Genomic DNA, 21738 nt, shown 5'->3' with positions numbered 1-21738 from the left:
CATATCCCATCTTCTCCTTCTTTATAACCTTTTTTAGTTGCCTTCTTTAGTGTTTAAATGCTTCCCAGTCCTCTAACTCCCCACTAATTTTTGCTCCATTATATGTCATCTCTTTGCTTTTATGTTGGCTTTGATTTCTTTTGTTAGCCACTGTTGCTTCATCCTGCCTTTAGGATACTTCTTCCTCTTTGGGATGTATATATCCTGTGCTTTCTGAATTGCTTCCAGAAATTCCAGCCATTGCTGCTGCACCTTCATCTCTGCTAATGTTGCTTTCCAAACAATTTTGGCCTGCTTCTCTCTCATGTTTTGGTAATTCCCTTTACTCCACTGATACATCTGACTTCAGTTTTTACTTCTCAAATTTCAGGGTGAATTCTATCATATTAGAATCATTGGCCCCTAAATGCTGCTTTACCTTAAGCTTTCTAATCAATTCTGGTTCATTGTACAATACCCAATCCAGAATAGTTGATCTCCTAGCTGGCTCAACTGTTTGCTGCTCCAAAAGCCATCTTGTAGGTGTTCTAGAAATTTGCCCTCTTGCAATTCAGCACCAACCTGATTTTGCACATCTATCTGCATATTGAAATCTCCCATCACTATTATAACATTGCCCTTTTGACATGATTTTCTACAGGGTATTTCCCATTATAATTTCCAGATCAAACCTTTGCTACTGTTTGGAGGTCTGTATATAACTCCTATCAAAGTCATTTTACCCTTGCAGTAGGGTAGCAGCTCGAACAGTTTGTGATTGGGGTGACTCAGGTCCCCAGTGATCCTTTGGGCCCTTTTTACACACCTGTCTTTGTAAATATCCTGATTAGTGGGAAGTTCATATCTACAGATGCTCTGCAGAGTCCTGCGATTGAAGGAAGTACAGTTCCATTACCAGGCAGTGATGCAGCCAGTCAGTGTGCTCTCAATTGTGCCTTTATAGAAAGTTCTTAGGAATTGGGGGCCCATACCAAACTTCTTCAACCATCTGAGGTGAAAGAGGCAATGTACAGTGTTCAGGCACCATGAAATTCATCTACGTTCTTCCGTATACTACGTGCATTCAAATACAACACTTTCAGTCCTGTATGCACCTTTTTTGATTTTGTTGCCTTTTACATTGAAACTCAACCTCTGGGTTGCATTTTAGAACCATAGAACATAGAGCCATAGAACATTACAGCACAGAAACAGGCCTTTTGGCCCTTCTTGGCTGTGCCAAACCATTTTTCTGCTTAGTCCCACTAACCCTCCATACACCTTTCATCCATGTACCTGTCCAAGTTTTTCTTAAATGTTAAAAGTGAGCCCGTATTTACCACTTCATCTGGCAGCTCATTCCATACTCCCATTCTCTGCATTAAGAAGCCCACCCCAATGTTCCCTTTAAACTTTTCCCCCTTCACCCTTAACCCATGTACTCTGACTTTTTTCTCCCTTAGCCTCAGTGGAAAAAGCCTGCTTGCATTCACTCTATACCAATCATAATTTTATATACCTCTATCAAGTCTCCTCTCATTCTTCTACGCACCAGGGAATGAAGTCCTAACCTATTCAACCTTTCTCTGTAACTCAGTTTCTCAAGTCCTGGCAACATCCTTGTAAACCTTCTCTGCACTCTTTCAACCTTATTAATATCCTTCCTGCAATTCGGTGACCAAAACTGAGCACAATACTCCAAATTCGGCCTCAACAGTGCCTTATTCAACCTCATCTTAACATTCCAACTCTTATACTCAATACTTGGATTTATAAAGGCCAGTGTACCAAAAGCTCTCTTTATGACTCAATCTACCTGTGACACCACTTTTAGGGAAATTTGCATCTGTATTCCTAGATCCCTCTGTTATACTGCACTCCTCAGTGCCCTACCATTTACCTTGTATTTACTTTGGTTTTTCTTTCCAAAGTGCAATATTTCACATTTGTCTGTATTAAACTCCATCTGCCATTTGTCAACCCATTTTTCCAGCTGGTCCGGATCACTCTGCAAGTTTTGAAAACCTTCCTCACTGTCCACTACACCTCCAATCTTTGTATCATCAGCAAATTTGCTGATCCAATTTACCACATTATCATTCAGATCATTGATATAGATGACAAATAACAATGGACCCAGCACTGATCACTGTGGCACACCACTAGTCACAGGCCTCCACTCAGAGAAGCAATCCTCCACTACCACTCTCTGACTCCTCCCATTGAGCCAACGTCTAATCCAATTTACTACCTCACCACGTATACCTAGCGACTGAATCTTCCTAACTAGCCTCCCATGCAGGACCTTGTCAAAGGCCTTACTGAAGTCCATGTAGACAACATCCACTGCCTTCCCTTCATCCACTTTCCTTGTAAACTCCTCGAAAAACTCTAATAGATTTGTTAAACATGACCTACCAAGCACAAAGCTGTGTTCACTCTCCCTAGTAAGTCCCTGTCTATCCAAATACTTGTAGATCCTATCTCTTAGTACTCCTTCCAATAATTTACCTACTACAGACGTCAAACTTACCGGCCAATGATTTCCCAGATTACTTTTAGAGCCTTTTTTAAACAACGGAACAACATGAGCTATCCAACAATCCTCTGGCACCTCACTCATAGATACCAACATTTTAAATATATCTGCCAGGGCCCCTGCAATTTCAACACTAGTCTCCTTCAAGGTCCGAGGGAATACCCTGTCAGGTCCTTGGAATTTATCTACTCTGCTTCAAGATAGCAGGCACCTCCTCTTCAATCCGTACAGGTTCCAAGACCTCACTACTGTACTTGTTTGCCTCATTTCCATTGACCCCATGCCAGTTTCCTTAGTAAATACAGATGCAAAACACCCATTTAATATCTCTCCCATTTCTTTTGGTTCCATACATAGCCAACCACTCTGATCTTCAAGAGGACCAATTTTATCCCTTACTATCCTTTTGCTCTTAATATACCTGTAGAAGCTCTTTGGATTATCCTTCACCTTGACTGCCAAAGCTACCGCATGTCTTCTTTTAGCCCTCCTGATATCTTTCTCAAGTATTTTTTGCATTCTTTTATACTCCTCAGGTACCTTAGTTGTTCCCTGTTTCCTATACATGTCATACATCTCAACTCTCTTTATCAGAGTTCCAGTATCCCTCAAGTACCAAGGTTCCTTATTCTTATTCACTTTGCCTTTAATCCTGACAGGAACATACAAACTCTGCACACTCAAAATTTCTCCTTTGAAGGCCTCCCACTTACCAATCACATCCTTGCCAGAGAACAACCTGTCCCAATCCATGGTTTTTGGATCCTTTCTCATTTCTTCAACGTTGGCCTTTTTCCAGTTTAGAACCTCAACCTGAGGACCAGATCTATCTTTATCCATGATCAAGTTGAAACTAATGACGTTATGATCACTGGAACCAAAGTGTTCCCCTATACACACTTCCGTCACCTGTCCAAACTAGTTTAGTAATAGAAGATATAATATTGCATCCTCTCTAGTCAGTACCTCTATATATTGATTTAGAAAACTTCCCTGCACACATTTTACAAACTCTAACCCATCTAGACGTTTAACAGTATGGGAGTCCCAATCAATATGTGGAAAATTAAAATCCCCTACAATCAAACTTTATGTTTCCTGCAGTTGTCTGCTATCTCTTTGCAGATTTGCTCCAATTCTCGCTGACTATTGGGTTTGTCTATAATACAACCCCATTAATGTGGTCATACCTTTCCTGTTTCTCAGCTCCACCCATATGGCCTCGGTAGACAAGCCCTCTAATCTGTCCTGCCTGAGCACTGCTGTAACATTTTCCCTGACTAGCAATACCACCACCCCACCCTTCATTCCTCTGCCTCTATCACATCTGAAACATCAGAACATTAAGCTGCCACTCCTGTCCCTCCTGTAGCCAAGTTTCACTAATGGCTACAATGTCATAATTCCACATGTCAATCCACGCCCTCAGCTCGTCAGCCTTCCCCACAATACTCCTCACATTGAAATAGTCACACCTCAGAAGATTATTACCACCACACACAACCCTTCTATTTGTGACTTTGCATGAAACTTTAACATCATTTATTTTCACCCCTGCTCCACTATCTACTCTGTCACTCTGGTTCCCATCCCCCTGCAAATCTAGTTTAAACCTCCCCCCAAAAAAAAAATACCACTAACAAACCTCCCTGCAAGGTTATTGGTCCCCCTGTAGTTCAGATGTAACCCCTCTCTCTTGTACAGGTCCCACCTGCCCCAGAAGAGGCCTCAATGATCCTGAAATCTGAAACCCTGCCCCCTACACCAGTTCCTCAGCCACGTGTTCATCCTCCAGAGCATCCTACTCTTACCCTCACTGACACGTGGCACAGGCAGCAATCCGGAGATTACCACCCTCGAGGTCCTGCTTTTTAACTTCCTACCAAGCTCTCTATACTCACTCTTCAGGACCTCCTCACTCTTTCTTCCTACGTCATTGATACCGATGTGTACCATGACATCTGGCTGCTCACCCTCCCACTTCAAAATGCTGTGCACGTGATCAGAGACATCCCTGACCCTGGCACCCAGGAGGCAACAAACCATCCGGGAGTCTCTGTCACGACCACAGAACCTCCTGTCTGTGCCCCTGACTATGGAGTCCCTTATCACTACCGCTCTCCTCTTCTTCCCCCTCCCTTCTGCACTGCAGAACCAGACTCAGTGCCAGAGATCACACTTCCGCATCTTGTCCCAGGTAAGTCATCCCCCCAACAGTATCCAAATCGGTATACTTGTTGTTGAGGGAAATGGCCACAAGGAGCCCTGCTCTTCAGCTGGATGCACTTTTTGCAGGTGTCATTGTCAGGGACCCTGGAGGTCTCCCTGACTTCCCACATCCTGTAAGAGGAGCATTCCAACATCCTGCCTGGCATTCTCTCTATTCTAAACAAACAAAACAAAACTTACTGAAACCTGCCCTCGCCTCTGCCCGTTCACGCTGAAGCCTGTTGAGTCAAAGCCATGCTACTCTGACTCAGTCCACTCGGACGTTGGCCGCTACGACGATAGCCACTGTATATGGCGGTCCTTTTTTTAAAAACTTTGGCGCTCTACATCACGCGCCTGCACAGTCTAACCTCTGTTCCCCAATCAGTTAAAAAAACGGCTTCTCTCCGAGATGCCTTTACTTCTTCACTTTTCACCTCTTGCTTCGATTTAAAAGACCATTGAAAAATTCCTCTCCTTTTTAAACCCTATCGTCAGCCTCTCTTTGCCAGCAGTCTCACAACACACTACCTCTGTTTGTAAGACAACTATCCCATCCTCAGCACTACTACTCCGGTTCTTATCCCCCAGCCTCCCAAACAGCTCTAGAAAATCTGCCTGCAAGGCTATTGGTCCCCCTCAGTTCCCATGTAGCCCATCCCCCCAGAAGAGATCCCAATCATTTATAAGTCTGAAACTCTGCCCCCTGTGTCAGTTTCTCAGCCATTCATTCATCTGCTAAATCATCCCATTCCTTTTCTCACTGGCACCCGGTACAAGCAGCAATCCAGAGATTACTATATTAGACACCCTGTTTTTCCACTTTCCACCTTACTCCCTTATGTCTCTCTTCAAGACTTCCCCACCTTTCCTACCTATGAACCAAGACCTGGCTACTCACCCCATGGATCCATTCCAAGACATCTCTGACCTTGGCACCTCGGAGGCAACGTACATGAAATCCTGTCTCTATTCCTATACCTATAAAATCTCCCTTCACCAGGGACCCAGTTGCTGTGGCTCTCCCTGGTAGGCTGTCCCCCTCAACAGAATCCAAACTAGTGTACTTATTATTGAGAGGGAATAGCCATATGGGTAGAGTTACAGTAAAGTATAGCACATAACAGGCCATCTAGTCCATGCTGAGCAATTTAACATACTCTGTACTGGCTTCCCATTTCCCTTCCTTCTCCTGTCAGTCACCCAGTTACCTGCCTCCTGCAGCCTTAGGGTGACTACCTCCCTGTTGCTCCTATCTATCAATTCCTCAGTCTCCCATGTGAGACAAAGGTCATCGAGCTTTTGATCCTGTTCCTTAACACTTTCTTTGAGGAGCTGCAGCTGGTGCAGATGTGGTTATCCAGGAGGCTAGAGGTCTCCAAGAATTCCACCACCTCACACGCAGCTCACACACAGAGCACTAGACAGCCCTAGAGCCATTGTCACTGCACTAGCTATGCCCTAACAGACAAGGAATGAAGGATAAAGAAATTGAAGAAGGAACTTACTGAATACTTAACTCACCCAAGGCTGATCTCGACGAAGCCTGGTGAACCAAAGCCACTCCAACACTGGCTCACTCACATAATGGTCACTCCTACTCACTTGAGCCTGGGTCTTATTTTTATTCACCCTTCCTAATGTATTCCATTCACTAATTAGGTGTAGTTCACTGGCAGATCTAAATGAAATCACTGCTCCTTCTCATTCTCCCGTTCACTGATTGGGTGTCATCCAACTCTAAAAAGTGCCTTTTCTCAACTTCAGTAGTGGACCTTATTAAAATAGCTGCTTCGTGTTGTGCACTCACTTACTAATTGGGCACTGTCCAACTCTCTTTGTTAATGGGCTTAAAGGTGCACTGAGAGATCATTTAGTTTGCAGTCTAACAAGAAAACATTCAAAATCAGCTCCTAATTGACGCTCAGCTCACAAATCTAAAAGAGCAGTTGAAATCCACGTTTCAATGACAATCACAGAAAAACACAATTGAGTTGCAGTCAGGAAGTGAGCAGAAATAAAATTGCACCATCTAAACAGAATTCAGCCTGAGTGAACAAATTGTGTTACCGTTGTGCCAGGGCTCAGATGCACCAAACAAATGCAGGTTTAAAGGGAAAATTTGTAGAAAATGCAATTGAAGTATGACACATAGAGACCATGGGTTGGGCAGACAAATGTGTTGTACTGTACACAGAAGAAGAAAAATTAAATAGTCAAGTTGCAGTTTCAAAAAGAGCATTAATCTGTCTGTTTGATAATTATAAGAGAGTGAAACAAGACTGTAGCCCTGAGATCTACAGTGTGAAAATTAATAATAGACAGGGAGTATGACATTCCAGAAGAAACTAACAAATTAATTTAAATGGAATTAGACACTAACTAAGCTGTTTCAGTCATCCCACAAAATGAGTTTTTTTTGTAATTTATTTTTTTATTGAAGTTCATCATCAAACAAACATTTCCAAAGATGTAAATGTAACACTTACCCCACAGGCTGGTATATGTCTAGGGGAAAAGGAGATCCAGACACTCACCAACCCCACCTCCCATACACAAAGGTGCTGTGGGAATCAAGTTTATGCCGCGTGCACACACGCAGTATCAAACACACACCAGATACCGTTATGAAATACACTTTAAAGATTTTACTAAAACTAAAAGAGTACTATGCAATAAAATATATACGAAAGAAAAGAAAAAGTAAAAGGCGCCAACTTATCAAAGTTCAGTCAGCTTAGTGCACATCGTTGGAACTCAACCATCGAACCATTCGACCTCTCCTCACTTTCCTCCCACCTCCACGTCCTCGCACCTGGGACCACCCCCGGTGGTCAACCGAGCAGTGCAACGCACGTCCACCTTCCTCGGCGTCTCCTTCCCGACTTCCCGACTCCCCTGAAAAAACCGCGAAAACCCCCAAGCTCCCAGCCTCAGCAGACAAAATAACATTCCCCATTGGTTAACAAAATGAATACAATCCCCATATCAGCAAGTCTAAAGCTAAACAACTGCGAGAGGAACACTTATCAGACAAAGAAGCATTCCTACTCTTAACAATCCAAAGAAGCCATTTTGAGTAACATACACAGGACATTGTACATTCTCCCCCCATCAGCAAATGTCATGCCCTCATGACATTACCAGAGTTTCCCAAAGCTTCTTGCAACATACAAACCCAACCCAGGTGCAGTAAGCAGCAACATAACTACCCAGAGCAGTAGAAATCACACTCGGTTCTCCCGGCACCACACATGTCAACCGCTCCGGGGGGCACCTACTTCTCTGAGATCTCCGTACCCCTTCTGCCGACCCTTCCGGCTCGCTGGGCTCCCTCTTCACCTGTGAACCCTCTGCCTCGGACACTCCCACGTCGCCCTCCGAGAACTCCAATCTCACCAATAGGTACCCATCATACGGGTAGTCACCCTCGCTCACACCCCAAATTTGCAGGGCATCAAATGTGGTTACGGGCAAATGCTTGAGATATTTGTTGTAGAACGACCAGTACAATAAGGTCACCTGCGAACCCGTATCGAGAACGGCTTTCGTGTGAACTCCCTCTGTCCGTAGACACACACTTCAGATAGGGCTTCCCAGGTAATTCACCCACTTCAGCCCCAAAGCACAAGTCAATGGGCAACCTCGCTTCCCGCCTGAACATCAGATAATAGGGTGAGTACCCTGTAGCATCATTGCGAGTACAATTGTAACAGTGAACCAATTGTCCAATATGATGACTCCACTTAATTTTCTGCCCAATTTCCAGCGTCCCGAGCATGTCCAATAGGGTCCTGTTGCACCTCTCCAGCTGAGGATCACCCTGTGGGTGGTAAGGGGTAGTCCTGGATTTCTCAACCCCAAGCATAGTCAGTAATTCATGGATAAGGCGGCTCTAAAAGTCCCACCCCTGATCACTATGGATTCACCTGGGAAGGCCATAATGAACAAAATACCTCTCCCATAACACCTTCGTCATTGTCGTCGCCTTCTGATCCTTAGTGGGAAATGCCTGAGCATAGCGAGTGTAATGATCGGTGATGACTAAGACATTCGCGGTGTTGTTGGTGTCAGGCTCAATCGACAGGAAATCCATACATACCAGGTCCAGAGGTCCCGCACTCTGCAAGGGTGACAGTGGAGCTGCCAATGCTGGCAGGGTCTTCCTCTGGATGCAACGACTACATTTCCTACAGTATTCTTCAACCTCCCCCCTCATCCAGGGCCAGGAGAACCGAGTGTGATTTCTACTGCTCTGGGTAGTTATGTCGCTGCTTTCTGCACCTGGGTTGGGTTTGTGTGTAGCAAGAAGCTTTGGGGAACTCTGGTAATGTCATGAGGGCATGACATTTGCTGGTGGGGAGAATGTACAATGTCCAGTGTATGTTACTCAAAATGGCTTCTTTGGTTTGTTTAGAGTAGGAATGCTTCTTTGTCTGATAAGTGTTTCTCTCGCAGTTGTTCAGCTTTAGGCTTGCTGATATGGGGATTGTATTCATTTGTTAACCAATGGGGAATGTTATTTTGTCTTGTGAGGCTGGAAGCTTGGGGGTTTTCGCGGTTTTCTCAGGGGAGTCGGGAAGGAGACGCCGAGGAAGGTGGACGTGCGCTGCACTGCTCATTTGACCACCAGGGTGGTCCTGGGTGCAAGGATGTGGAGGTGGGAGGAAAGCGACGAGGGGTCGAATGGTTCGATGGTTGAGCTCCAACGATGTGCACTAAACTGACTGAACTTTGATAAGTTGGCGCCTTTTACTTTTTCTTTTCTTTCATATATATTTTATTGCATAGTACTCTTTTAGTTTTAGTAAAATCTTTAAAGTGTATTTCATAATGGTATCTGGTGTGTGTTTGATACTGTGTGTGTGCGCGTGACATAAACTTGATTCCCACAGCATCTGCGTGTACAGGAGGTGGGGTTGGTGTGTGGCTGGATCTCCTTTTCCCCTAGACTTATACCAGCCTGTTGGGTAAGTGTTACATTTGTGGGGGCTCGTGCTCCCACTCGGGCTCCTTGTCCACCTGCACTGCTTGACCCAGGGGCAGCAGGTGATTCCGTTGGAGTACCTTGATAGGCCCATTCCCATCCACAGGTTTCACCTGGTAAACTGGTAGATTCGGCATCTGGTTCTCTATTACATAGGGGCTGGACGCCCATTGATCTGCCAACTTGTGCTTACCAGGGAGTCCCAAATTCCGTAAAAGGACCTGGTTGCCCAGCAATAATTGGACAAACTTCACCTTTTGGTCATACTTCATCTTATTCCTCTGATTTTGTTTGGTAGCCGCCGCCTCGGCCAACGTGTACACCCACTGTAACGCGTCTCCCGAAACTCGAAAATCCACTCCGCTCACTACACAGGCATACTGCACCGGTACATCTTCCAACTCACACCAGCTACCGTTATGAAATACACTTTAAAGATTTTACTAAAACTAAAAGAGTACTAGACAATACAATATATATGAAAGAAAAGAAAAAGTAAAAGGCGCCAACTTATCAAAGTTCAGTCTGTTTAGTGCACATCGTTGGAGCTCAACCATCGAACCATTCGACCCCTCCTCACTTTCCTCCCACCTCCACGTCCTCGCACCTGGGACCACCCCCGGTGGTCAACCAAGCAGTGCAGCGCACGTCCACCTTCCTCAGCGTCTCCTCCCCGACTCCCCGACTCCCCGAAAAAAACGCGAAAACCCCCAAGCTCCCAGCCTCACCAGACAAAATAACATTCCCCATTAGTTAACAAATGAATACAATCCCCATATCAGCAAGTCTAAAGCTAAAGAACTGCGAGAGGAACACTTATCAGACAAAGAAGTAATCCTACTCTAAACAAACCAAAGAAGCCATTTTGAGTAACATACACTGGACATTGTACATAAATAACAAAATAATTTAAATGGAATTAGACGCTAGCTAAGCTGTTTCAGTCATTCCACAAAATGTTTTTTTTATTGAAGTTCATCATCAAACATTTCCATAAGATGTATTTCAGACATTGTACATATATGTCATATAATCATATATGTCACAAATCTCCACAAAGTATTTATCTGGGGTATACACTTATAGAAAAGAGTGGAGGGAAAAAACAAGCAAAAGGAAAAAAACTATGTACATGTAGGGAGTGATCTTTTTTTACAACATATTGATTTGTGAGAATAAAATCAGGCCCATGAGGCATTATGTAGTTAAACCATTTTTTCCAGTATGAATCAAATTGTTCCAGCTTATGATTAACAGATGCTGTTATCTTCTCCATTTTGTAAATGTCCATTGTAATTTCCATCCATGCATTTAAAGTTGGACTCTCCTGTGATAACCATTTCCTAGTAAGAGTCTTTTTACCAACCACCAACAGTATATTCATTAAATATTTATCTCTTTTCAACCATTCTTGAGGTATATATCCAAAATATATGGTCTTTCTCTCTCAGGGTATTTCACATTTAAAGATGTCTTGTATGGCATTGTGTAACCCCCTCCAATAGTCTTTGGTAATAGGGTAGTCCCAAAAAATATGATGATAATTTGTATTTTGATTTCCACAATTTATCCAGCAAACAGGGAGGTTACTATCATAAAGGAATTTCTGAGAGGGTGTAATAAAATAACTTATCAAGTTTTTCCATCCAAAACTCCCTCCATTTCTGTGAACTGGTACACTTCCATTGATACCTCCATATTATTGTCCATTCTTCCTCAGATATAATTTTCCCTCCTTCCTTCTCCCATTTTGTTTTAATGTATGAAGTCGAATGTGTTTTAAGATTTGACATGCTTGAAATGATTCTACCACCATTATCTGAATTATATGCTTTTCTAAATAGCTCTATCAAGCATGTACTTGCCTTGGTTAAATTTTTAAGCGACTTATTAACATATTGTCGCATCTGTAAATACCGATAAAAATCTTGTTTTTCTAATATTAAAGGCATTTCAACGATACTAAACTGAAGCCTGCAGATATCCATCTAAGAACTTATATGTGGCTGTACTCCTTGACAATAAGTACTCCTGCTTGAGTCCTGTTGGAGGGGGGAAGCAACAGTGGCTGTGCCTCTGGCACTGAGTCCAGCCCTGTAGCTCAGAAGGGTAGGGAAAGGAAGAGGAAGGCAGTAGTGATTGGGGAATCTAAAGTTGGGGGGTCAGACAGGCGATTCTGTGGACGCAGGAAAGAAACTTCGATGGTAGTTTGCCTCCCAGGTGCCAGGGTCTGGGATGTTTCAGATAGCGTCTAAGATATCCTGCGGTGGGAGGGAGAACAGCCAGAGATCATGCTTCATATTGGTACCAATGACATAGGTAGGAAAAGGGAAGAGGTCCTGAAAAAAGACTACAGAGAGTTAGGAAGGAAGTTGAAAAGCAGGACTGCAATCCTCTTGCCAATCTCTGATACACACAACCACTGCAGAGTCATCAAAGAACTTTTGCAAGTGACAAGATTCAGGGTTGTACTGAAAGTCTGAGGTATACAGTGTGAAAAGAAAGGGAGACAGGACAGTCCCTTGTGGTGCTCCAGTACCACTCACCACCATCTCAGACAGAGAACTACCCAGCCATACAAACAGGTATTCAGGGTAATCGAGGAGATAGTGGATTTATCTACACCCATCATTTGCAGCTTCTCACTCAGTAGAAGTGGCTGGATTGTAATTGAAGGCACTTGAGAAATCAAAAAATGTGATTCTCACAATGCCACCAGCATCATTCATTGGGAATGAGCTCTTTGCAACAGGTAGATGATGGCATCATCCACTTCCACATGAGATTGGATAATGAAATATTACTAAAATATATAAATTCAAAGGAAATTAATATGTGAAATGAATGAGAAAATATGCTTGATGATACAAATGAGGCAGTAAAACAGTTCAGTCTCTGTGTGGAGGTAGTGAATCCATTTGGGGTGAATGTGAGTGATGTTGACACCACATTGCAAGAATGTCCTACTGAGCTGCAGAGTGACATAACAGCTCAAGCAAAATTCAAATACAGCAAGCAAAATTTCTGGGCAACTACTGATATTCAAGGTAAGTTCCACAGCTCTGGGGGAAAGCAAAGTTGGTTTTAATTGGATTTCCTACCACTTATCTAGTTGAATATGATTTTAGTCAAGCTCTTCACCTGCTATCAAAAGCTCCTAACCATCGTGATGTTATGAAAAGAGGTGATCTTCAATTATCTCTAACGAAGTTGCAACTAGATATTCAAAAACTCATTTGTATCTGTCGGAAGGATCTCACTAAGTATCCAAAGTAACAATATTAAGCACTTTTTCATTACTGGTTAGAAAAGTATAATGTATCATAAATAAAATGTCCTACTCAGAACTTATAGTTTTACTTTTCATATACAACTGTAACATTATATTTAATAATATCTATGACTTGTTAAAGCATAAATATTGACTGTATATTAGAATAATTAGTACAGTTGAACAAAAAAAGTCTTTACCAGCTAAGGGAGTTTATGGAAGGTGGGGGCCACAGAGGTAAATGAAAGTCATAAGTGGACCACAAGCAGAAAAAGGTTGAGAACCTCTGCCTTAGACCATCTTCTTCACTGCCCACAACTTGTCAGCCTTTGTTTTCATCACAAGCAGCAGAAGTCTCCCTGCAGAACACCAATCAATGCCTCCAGCTAGAATAACACCACTATCCTTTGTCTTCTATGGATGGGCTGATTCTGAATCCAGGTGACCAAGTTACTGTGGATCCCATATATCTTGAAGGGTCCCTTCAACACCTTCTACATGAGCCTACAATGAAGAACCTTGTTGAAAACTTTATTAAAATTCAACATCTACTGACCTACCCTGAACAATCAGATTCTTTATTTCCTCAAAATCTCAGTCATGTAAGAAATGACCCCCTGAGCCTGGTATGGCACAGTAGGGTAGTGGTTATCACAATGCTTTACAGTACCAGTGTCCCAGGTTCAATTCCCACCACCGCCTGCAAGAAGTTTGTACATTCTCTGTGACATTTGGCTTTACTCTGGGTGCTCCCACAGTCCAAAGATGTACAGGTTAGTAGGTTAATTAGTCATTGTAAATTGTCCCATGATCAGGCAAAGACTAAATTGGGGGCTGGCTGCTCAGCACGGCTTGAGGAGCTGAGGGACCTATTCTGTGCTGTGTCTCAGTAATAAATGTTTTTATAAGTAAATAAACAAAATGCTGTTGACTGTGTCTAATAGGTCTAATATGTCTTTTAGAGATGTGAGTAGATCCTATCCGTAAAACTTTCTCCAACAATTTATCTATGGTCAATGTAAGACTCTCCAGCCTACAATTCAAACACGAGGAAATCTACAGGTGCTGGAAATTCAAGCAAAACACACAAAATGCTGGTGAAACGCAGCAGGCCAGGCAGCAGCTATAGGGAGAAGCGCTGTCCATGTTTTGGGCTGAGACCCTTCATCAGGACTAACTGAAAGGAAAGATAGTAAGAGAATTGAAAATAGGAGGGGGAGGGGAAATGCAAAATGATTGAAGACCAGAGGGGGTGAGATGAAGCTGAGTGCCAAAAAGTTGATTGGCAAAAGGGATACAGAGCTAGAGAAGGGAAAGGATCATGGGACGGGAGGCCTAGGGAGAAAGAAAGGGGGAGGGAAGCACCAGAGGGAGATAGAGAACAGGCAGAGTGATGGGCAGAGAGAAAAAAAGGAGAGGAAAAAAAAACTAAATATATCAGGAATGGGGTAAGAAGAGGAGGAGGGGCATTAACAGAAGTTAGAGAAGTCAATGTTCATGCCATCAGGTTGGAAGCTACCCAGCCGGTATATAAGGTGTTGTTCCTCCAACCTGAGGTTGGATTCATCTTGACAGTGGAGGAGGCCATGGATAGACATATCAGAATGGCAATGGGATGTGGAATTAAAATGTGTGTCCACTGGGAGATTCTGCTGGAGATTCAGTGGACAGAGCGTAGGTGTTCAGCGAAACGATCTCCCAGTCTGCATCAGGTCTCACCAATATATAAAAGGCCACACCAGGAACACCGGACACATTATATCACATCAGCCGATTCACAGGTGAAGTGTCGCCACACCTGGAAGTACTGTCTGGGGCCCTGAATGGTGGTGAGGGAGGAAGTGTAAGGGCAGGTGTAGCACTTGTTCCACTTGCAAGGTTAAGTGCCAGGAGGAAGATCGGTGGGAAGGGATGGGGGGGATGAATGGACAAGGGAGTCATGTAGGGAGCGATCCCTGTGGAACGCAGAAAGGGGGGGAGGGAATGATGTGCTTGGTAGTGGGATCCTGTTGGAGGTGGCAGAAGTTACGGAGAATTATACATTGGACCTGGAGGCTGGTGGGGTGGTAGGTAAGGACAAGGGGAACCCTATCCCGAGTGGGGTGGTGGGCAGATGAGGTAAGGGCAGATGTGCGGGAAATGGGGGAGATGATTTTGAGAGCAGAGTTGATGGTGGACGAAGGGAAGCCTCTTTGTTTAAAAAAGGAAGACATCTCCTTCGTCCTGGAATGAAAAGCCTCATCCTGAGAGCAAATGTGGTGGAGACGGAGGAATTGTGAGAAGGGGATAGTATTTTTGCAAGAGACAGGGTGGGAAGAGGAATAGTCCAGGTAGCTGGAGAGCCTGTAGGTTTATAGTGGATATCAGTAGATAGACCGCCTCCAGAGATGGAGACAGAAAGATCAAGAAAAGGGAGGGAGGTGTCGGAAATGGACCAGGTAAATCTGAGGGCAGAGTGAAAGTTGGAGACAAAGTTAATGAAGTCAACATGCGCAGCATGCGTGCAGGAGGCAGCGCCAATGCAGTCGCCGATGTAACGAAGGAAAAGTGGGTGATGGATACTGTATTATAGGCTTGGAACATGGACTGTTCCACAAAGCCAACAAAAAGACAGGCATAACTGGGACCCATGCGGGTGCCCATAGCTAGACCTGTGGTTTGGAGGAAGTGGGAGGAGCCAAAGGAGAAATTATTGAGAGTAAGAACTAATTCCGCCAGACGGAGGAGAGTGGTGGTAGAGGGGAATTGGTTAGGTCTGGAATCCAAAAAGAAGCGGAGAACTTTGAGACCTTTCAAATCTCTTACTAATTTTCCTTTCAGTTAGTTCTGATGAAGGATTTCGACCCGAAATGTCAACAGCGCTGCTCCCTATAGATGCTGCCTGGCCTGCTGTGTTCCATCAGCATTTTGTGTGTGTTCCAACCTACAATTTCATGGTTTGTCTCTGTCGCCTTTCTTAAACAAAAGAATACCTGGGTAGACAGTAAGAATTTTTATCCCTTGGTGTGAGTGCCTTAGAGAAGCGGTGTATTGTTACAAACCCTGTAACTGGGTATCTTACCAGCAAAGATAGGAGTATCCGTTGAAGTCTGATGATACTATTTTTAACAGTATTTATTAGTAAAAATACACAAAAATAATATCAATGTAAATATACAGATAATATACGACATCAATACTAAACCTAAAAGTGTGGGAATAATAATAATCAATAAGAAATAAGCTCTAACGTTGTCTAGGGGATAATGAATTGTCCGATGGAAATATAAAATTCAGTTCAGTTCATGCAGGCTGTGGTAGTTGTTGATCACTGTGTTGCAATTGTTGGAGAGAGAGTGTGTGAGAGAGAGAGAGTGTGAGAGAGAGAGAGAGTGTGAGAGAGAGAGAGAGTGTGAGAGAGAGAGAGAGTGTGAGAGAGAGTGTGAGAGAGAGTGTGAGAGAGTATGAGAGAGAGTGTGAGAGAGAGAGAGTGTGAGAGAGAGTGTGAGAGAGAGAGTGTGAGAGAGAGAGTGTGAGAGAGAGAGAGAAAGAGAGTGTGAGAGAGAGAGAGAGAGAAAGAGAGTGTGAGAGAGAGAGAGGGAGAGAGACAGAGAGAGAGAGAAAAAAAATTGTGTGCAGTAACGGCTATGGCCTTTGCCAACCTTCCTTGATGATTTTGATCCGTCGATGTGTCATTGTTGTGGCCATTCAAGTGTGACCCCTCTGTCCTTTAGCTGGACAGTTCCATGGAGGACTCATCACCCAGGCAAGGGTGGACACACACACAAGCCCCCACCGGTCTCGTAGCATCTCTCCTGGTGCGTCTGAGGGGTGTTCCCCAGACCCTACTTTTAACCCCACTCACGGGGTCTCAGATGTCAATCAGGTTGGGATGATGCAATCCCTCAACCAGACCACTCTGGTTGCCCCCTGAGGGGTTTCAATGAATAGAACAGTACTCAAAACACAATTACTTCTCCAAGAGACAATAGCAGTAATCTCTCTCTTTGTCAACAGGAGACATTCCAACCTGTGCTGTGCCTCTCTCTAATAAATTTGTATGAGTTGTTTATCTCTCTCATTTCCTTGGCATCAGAGCTGAAATAATAGCGATTTTGTGATCCTCAAAAAAGGGGGGGAGGCGACTTTTCACCCTTCTGCCCATCAGAGTTGCTCCTCATTCGTAACAGTATGTTCAGGATAAGATGTGAGAGATTTTAAGGTGAAGATCTGAAGGGAAAGTTTTTTCACATAGAAAGTGGGTAAAGATTCAAGATTCATGATTATTTATCATACATACCTCGAAACATCCAGTGAAAAGCATTGTTCATATTAACAACCAGCATACCGAGGCCGTGCTGGGGCAGCCCTTAAGTGGCATTACACACACTGGTACAAACATACACAGCAGCATGCCCCAATCCTCAGCAAACCAACACAGAACACTAAAAGCAAAACAAGCCCCATTCCTCCCTCTCATCCACACATACATACATAGAAACATAGAAAATAGGTGCAGGAGTAGGCCATTCGGCCCTTTGAGCCTGAACTGCCATTCTGTATGATCATGGCTGATCATCCAACTCAGAACCCTGTACCTGCTTTCTCTCCATACCCCCCATCCCTTTAGCCACAAGGGCCATATCTAACTTCCTCTTAAATATAGCCAATGAACCGGCCTCAACTGTTTCCTGTGGCAGAGAATTCCACAGATTCACCACTCTCTGTGTGAAGAAGTTTTTCCTCATCTCAGTCCTAAAAGGCTTCCCATTTATCCTTAAACTGTGACCCCTCGTTCTGGACTTCCCCAACATCGGAAACAATCTTCCTGCATCTAGCCTGTCCAATTCCTTTAGAATTTTATACATTTCAATAAGATCCCCTCTCAATCTTGTAAATTCCAGTGAGTATAAGCCTAGTCGATTCAGTCTTTCTTCATATGAAAGTCCTGCCATCTCAGGAATCAATCTGGTGAACCTTCTCTGTACTCCCTCTATGGCAAGAATGTCTTTCCTCAGATTAGGGGACCAAAACTGCACACAATACTCTAGGTGCGGTCTCACCAAGGCCTTGTACAACTGCAATAGAACCTCCCTGCTCCTGTACTCAAATCCTTTTGCTATGAATGCCAACATACCATTTGCCTTTTTCACCGCCTGCTGTACCTGCATGCCCACCTTCAATGATTGGTGTACAATGACACCCAGGTCTTGCTGCATCTCCCCTTTTCCTAATCGGCCACCATTCAGATAATAATCTGTTTTCCTGTTCTTGCAACCAAAGTGGATAACCTCACATTTATCCACATTAAATTGCATCTGCCATGAATTTGCCCACTCACCTAACCTATCCAAGTCACCCTGCATCCTCTTAGCATCCTCCTCACAGCTAACACCGCCGCCCAGCTTTGTGTCATCTGCAAACTTGGAGATGCTGCATTTAATTCCCTTGTCTAAATAATTAATATATATTGTAAACAACTGGGGTCCCAGCACTGAGCCTTGCGGTACCCCACTAGTCACTGCCTGCCATTCTGAAAAGGTCCCGTTTACTCCCACTCTTTGCTTCCTGTCTGCCAACCAATTTTCTATCCACATCAATACCATACCCCCAATACCGTATGCTCTACGTTTGCACACTAATCTCCTGTGTGGGACCTTGTCAAAAGCCTTTTGAAAATCTAAATATACCACATCCACTGGTTCTCCCCTATCCACTCTACTAGTTACATCTTCAAAAAATTCTATAAGATTTGTCAGACATGATTTTCCTTTCACAAATCCATGCTGACTTTGTCCGATGATTTCACCTCTTTCTAAATGTGCTGTTATCACATCTTTGATAACCAACTCTAGCATTTCCCCACCACCGATGTCAGACTAACTGGTCTACAATTCCCCGGTTTCTCTCTCCCTCCTTTTTTAAAAAGTGGGGTTACATTAGCCACCCTCCAATCCTCAGGAACTAATCCAGAATCTAAGGAGTTTTGAAAAATTATCACTAATGCATCCACTATTTCTTGGGCTACTTCCCTAAGCACTCTGGGATGCAGACCATCTGGCCCTGGGGATTTATCTGCCTTTAATCCCTTCAATTTACCTAACACCACTTCCCTACTAACATGTATTTCCCTCAGTTCCTCCATCTCTGGAAGATTATTTAAGTCCTCCTTAGAGAAGACAGAACCAAAGTACTTATTCAATTGGTCTGCCATGTCCTTGTTCCCTATGATCAATTCACCTGTTTCTGACTGTAAAGGACCTACGTTTGTCTTGACTAATCTTTTTCTTTTCACGTATCTATAAAAGCTTTTACAGTCAGTTTTTATGTTCCCTGCCAGCTTTCTCTCATAATCTTTTTTCCCTTTCCTAATTAAGCCCTTTGTCCTCCTCTGCTGGTCTCTGAATTTCTCCCAGTCCTCAGGTGTGCCGCTTTTTTTTTTGCTAATTTATATGTTTCTTCTTTGGACTTGATACTATCCCTAATTTCCCTTGTCAGCCACGGGTGCACTACCTTCCCTGGTTTATTCTTTTACCAAACTGGGATGAACAATTGTTGTAGTTCATCCATGCGATCTTTAAATGCTTGCCATTGCATATCCACCATCAACCCTTTAAGTATCATTTGCCAGTCTATCTTAGCTAATTAACGTCTCATACCTTCAAAGTTACCCTTCTTTAAGTTCAGAACCTTTGTTTCTGAATTAACTATGTCACTCTCCATCTTAATGAAGAATTCCACCATAATTATGGTCACTCTTACCCAAGGGGCCTCACACGACAAGATTGCTAACTAACCCTTCCTCATTGCTCAATACCCAATCCAGAATGGCCTGCTCTCTGGTTGGTTCCTCAACATGTTGGTTCAGAAAACCATCCCACATACATTCCAAGAAATCCTCTTCCTCAGCACCGTTACCAATTTGGTTCACTCAATCTATATGTAGATTGAAGTCACCCATTATAACTACTGTTCCTTTATTGCACACATTTCTAATTTCCTGTTTAATGCCAGCCCCAACCACAGTACTACTGTTAAGTGGCCTGTACACAACTCCCACCATCGTCTTCTGCCCCTTAGTGTTATGCAGCTCTACCCATATCGATTCCACATCCTCCAGGCTAATGTCCTACCTTTCTATTGCATTAATCTCCTCTCTAACCAGCAATGCTACCCCACCTCCTTTTCTTTCCTGTCTATCCCTCCTGAATATTGAATATCCCTGGATGTTGAGCTCCCATCCTTGGTCACCCTGGAGCCATGTCTCTGTGATCCCAACTTTATCATATTCATTAATAACTATCTGCACATTCAATTCATCCACCTTGTTATGAATGCTCCTCACATTGACACATAAAGCCTTCAGGCTTGTTTTTACAAAACCCTTAGCCCTTGTACAATTGTGTTGAAAAGTGGCCCTTTTTGCTTTTTGCCCTGGATTTGCCTGCCTGCCACTTTTACTTCACTTTTACTTTTCACCTTACTACTTTTTGCTTCTACCCTCATTTTACACCCCTCTGTCTCTCTGCACTTGTTCCCATCCCCCTACCACATTAGTTTAAAGCCTCCTGAACAGCAGTAGCAAACGCTTCCCCTATGACATTGGTTCCAGTCCAGCCCAGGTGCAGACCGCCCTGTTTATACTGGTCCCCACCTCCCCCAGAACTGGTTCCAATGCCCCAGAAATTTGAATCCCTCCCCCTTGCACCATTTTTCAAGCCACATATTCAACTGAAATATCCTCCTATTTCTACTCTGACTAGAACGTGGCACTGGTAATAATCCAGAGATTATTACCTTTTTGGTCCTACTTTTTAGTTTATCTCCTAACTCCCTAAATTCACCTTGTAGGACCTCATCTTATTTTTTACCTATATCGTTGGTACCAATGTGCACCATGAGCACTGGCTGTTCACCCTCCCATTCCAGAATGTCCTGCAGCCGCTCAGAGACTTCCTTGACCCTTGCACCAGGGAGGTGACATACCATCCTGGAGTCTCGTTTGTGGCTGCAGAAAGGCCTATCTATCCCCCTTACAATCAAATCCCCTATCACTATAGCTCTCCCACTCCTTTTCCTTCCCTCCTGTGCCGCAGAGCCACCCATGGTGCAATAAACTCGGCTGCTGCTGCCTTCCCCGATGAGACATCTCCCCCAACAGTATCCAAAACGGTATATCTGTTTAGGAGGGAGATGACCCCAGGGTACTCCTGCACTATCTGCCTACTGCTACGCTGTCTAGTGGCTATGCCTTCCCTTTCTGCCTGTGTAGCCTTTACCTGTGGTGTGGCCAACTCACTGAACGTGCTATTCACTACTTTCTCAGCATTGTGGATGCTCCAGTATGAATCCAATCGCAGCTCCAGACGCTCAATGTGGTCTGCCAGAAGCTGCAGTTGGACACACTTCCTGCACACATAGTCGTCAGGGACACTGGAAGTATCCCTGATTTCCCACATGCTGCAGAATGATCTCAGCTGCCATGACCTACCCAATACTTGCCTCAACTTTTGAAACTTTCTTCTTTGAAAGGAACTTACCCGGCCTTACCTCACTTGGAGTGAAGCTCGTCCTCAGCCTCTGCTCGCCGAAGCCTCTCGAGTAAAAGCCTCAAATCTCCACTCCTTCACTGGCCCACCAACTCACTGGTCACTTTCCACAGGCTGCTCCGCTTGAGGTAACCCTCTATTTATTTGTTTGAGCTATTCAAACTGCTTGGTCACATGACCTTGATTGCCCAATCAGCTGCTTTCTGCTGAGTCTGAGCTATTCAAA

Source organism: Hypanus sabinus, chromosome 6 (genome assembly GCF_030144855.1).
Source record: "Hypanus sabinus isolate sHypSab1 chromosome 6, sHypSab1.hap1, whole genome shotgun sequence".
NCBI lineage: Eukaryota > Metazoa > Chordata > Chondrichthyes > Myliobatiformes > Dasyatidae > Hypanus > Hypanus sabinus.
The sequence above is the reverse complement of the archived record's forward strand: the minus strand, read 5'-3'. Positions refer to the sequence as shown.